Here is a 2,665-nt window from a genome sequence, read left to right as displayed (position 1 = left end):
GCGAAAGCTGAGTCCGCATCCGAGTCCCATCTGAATGGACTCTTAACGGACGTCAACCGGGTTAACGGGAGAGCCTTTTGGCTATAATTGCGGATGAATCTTCTGTAAAAATTTGCAAACCCCAGGAAACGCTGCAGTTCCTTACGGCTAGTCGGAGTAGGCCACTCCACCACCGCCTTAGTTTTAATGGGGTCGGCCCTCAGCTTACCCTGCTCGACAATAAACCCCAGAAAAGAAATGGATTGTGCGTGAAACTCACATTTTTCTGCCTTTACGAAAAGCCTATTTTCTAATAGTCGTTGTAAAACGAGCCTGACGTGCCGTTTGTGCTCCTGCAATGACCGGGAGAAAATCAAAATATCGTCAAGATAAACAAAACAAAATACATTCAGTACGTCTCTCAGCACGTCATTGACCAGACTTTGGAAAACAGCGGGTGCATTAGTCAACCCGAAAGGCATGACAAGATACTCGAAGTGGCCCAATGGGGTCTTAAAAGCTGTCTTCCATTCGTCTCCTTCTCGTACGCGAACCAGATGGTACGCACTACGTAAGTCTAATTTAGTGAAAATGGTGGCCGATTGTAAAGGAGCGAAGGCGGAGTCTAGCAACGGCAATGGGTACTTATTTTTGATGGTAATGTCATTGAGCCCACGGTAGTCAACACACGGCCGCAACGACTTGTCCTTCTTCTCCACGAAGAAGAATCCGGCACCTAGCGGTGATCGCGACGGTCTGATAAGACCTGCAGCGAGCGAGCTGTTAATATACTCCCGTAATGCCTCTTGTTCCGGACGAGACACCTGATATAGCCGAGAGCTCGGCAACGGGGCACCCACCTGCAGGTCTATGGCGCAGTCGTACGGACGATGTGGCGGTAAAGATCGGGCGCGGTCCTTGCTAAAAACTTGTTGCAAGTCATGATAGCAATTGGGTACTCCGTCAAGACAGATGACTTCAGAGGGATCGTTGACGACCCGCTCGCGCCCCCCTACGGCTGATCGCAAACAGTGCTCATAACAAAACGGGCTCCAAACCTCTATTGCCGGACGCTCCCATGAAATAATGGGGTTGTGTGTTTTGAGCCAGGGTAAGCCGAGGATAACCGGAACGGCTCGGGAATGCATTAAATAAAACCGTCTGTGTTCGACATGGTTCCCCGATACCTTGAGCATCAGTGGTTCAGTGATTTGTGTCACTACGGCCAGAAGGCGCCCGTCGAGATCATGAACACGCTTCTTTTCGGCTAGTTCCTCGACAACGCAGCCTATTTCTGAGGCAAGGTCGGTGTCAATAAAGCAGTCGTCGGAACCCGAGTCTACGAGAGCCCTGACCCGTCGTGTCCGAGACGCCCCGTAGATTTCTCCCTCTAGTTCAAGTCTCTTGGGGTGCCTTGGCCGTGAGTCGATTCCCCGAGGCTCTCGTGATTCAGCGCGGGGTCGTGACTCACAGTACTCGAAGGACGTTGATGGTTGAGGTTCCGATGGGCAGGCAGCGGCTCGATGTCCCTGTAGGCCGCAGCTGGAACAAGCCTGATCATCGAACCGGCGCCGTCTCTCCTCCGGTCTGGAACTCCCGCCACCCAGCTGCATCGGCTCCTCCCCGGTGGCAACATTCCGGGCTGTGTGGTGGTCTCCGGACCCCGCTGCCCGAGTGGTCTCGCTGAAAGCCCTTCGGTTCGCCAGATGCCGGAAAGGAGAACCGCCACTTCCGCGCTCCCGGTTCCTCTCTCTCAGGCGGTTGTCCAGGAGCAGGGAGAGATCAATTAACTCCTCCAGGTTGGTGCTGTTGTCGCGGGTAGCCAGTTCGTCCTTGAGTACGGTGTTCAATCCACGACGAAACAATCCACACAGTGCCCGGTCGCCGTATCCGCTCTGGGCGGCCAAAATCCGGAACTCAATGGAGTAGTTCGCCACGGATTGTCTTCCTTGGCGGAGCTCAAGTAGCCGGCCTTCAGCCTCTCTTCCCCGTACGGGATGGTGGAACACCCGACGAAAAGCGGTCACGAAGCCGGAGTAGGAAGACCGGAGGCTCGGTTGTGCTTCGCTCACCGACATTGCCCATGACGCCGCCTGACCGGTCAATAGGCTCATGATATATGCAACCTTCGCGTTATCGTTAACATAAACTGAAGGTTGTTGGTCGAAAACGAGCGAGCACTGGTGGAGGAAGTGCCCGCACTGACCATGTTCACCACCATAACGTGGTGGGTGTGGGAGCATCGGTTCTCTACATACTGTAGGGGAAGAGACGGGTACCTCCGTAGTGGGAAGTTGAACCACCGGGGAAGGTGCTCTCCGTCCTTCCAGAACCACTAAACGAGGCTCGAGATTATCGAACCTATGAGCCAGCATGGAAACCGCGCCGCGAAGTTCCGTAATAGCTTGGCTCTGCTGGCTCGTAACTTGCTCTAGACGGGACAGAGCGGCCAAAACCTTATCAATGTCTGCGGGATCCATGGTGGCCGGAGTATTCTGTCACGTTGCGTACTAGGCAGAAAGAGAGAACTGCTTCGTACGCAACGGAGCGAACAAGAATAGGTGGATCCCCGAAATAGCAGGCACTGACAAGGTCTTGTCTAAACAAATAATATTTATTACAAACGAAAAAATACCGTCTTTAAAGGACAACGGAAAACGCTGGTCAAAACGAGAACCAGGAAATA

The sequence above is a fragment of the Hippocampus comes genome, unplaced genomic scaffold (genome assembly GCF_001891065.2).
Source record: "Hippocampus comes isolate QL1 unplaced genomic scaffold, H_comes_QL1_v1.1 scaffold1007, whole genome shotgun sequence".
In the NCBI taxonomy this organism is placed as follows: domain Eukaryota; kingdom Metazoa; phylum Chordata; class Actinopteri; order Syngnathiformes; family Syngnathidae; genus Hippocampus; species Hippocampus comes.
The sequence above is the reverse complement of the archived record's forward strand: the minus strand, read 5'-3'. Positions refer to the sequence as shown.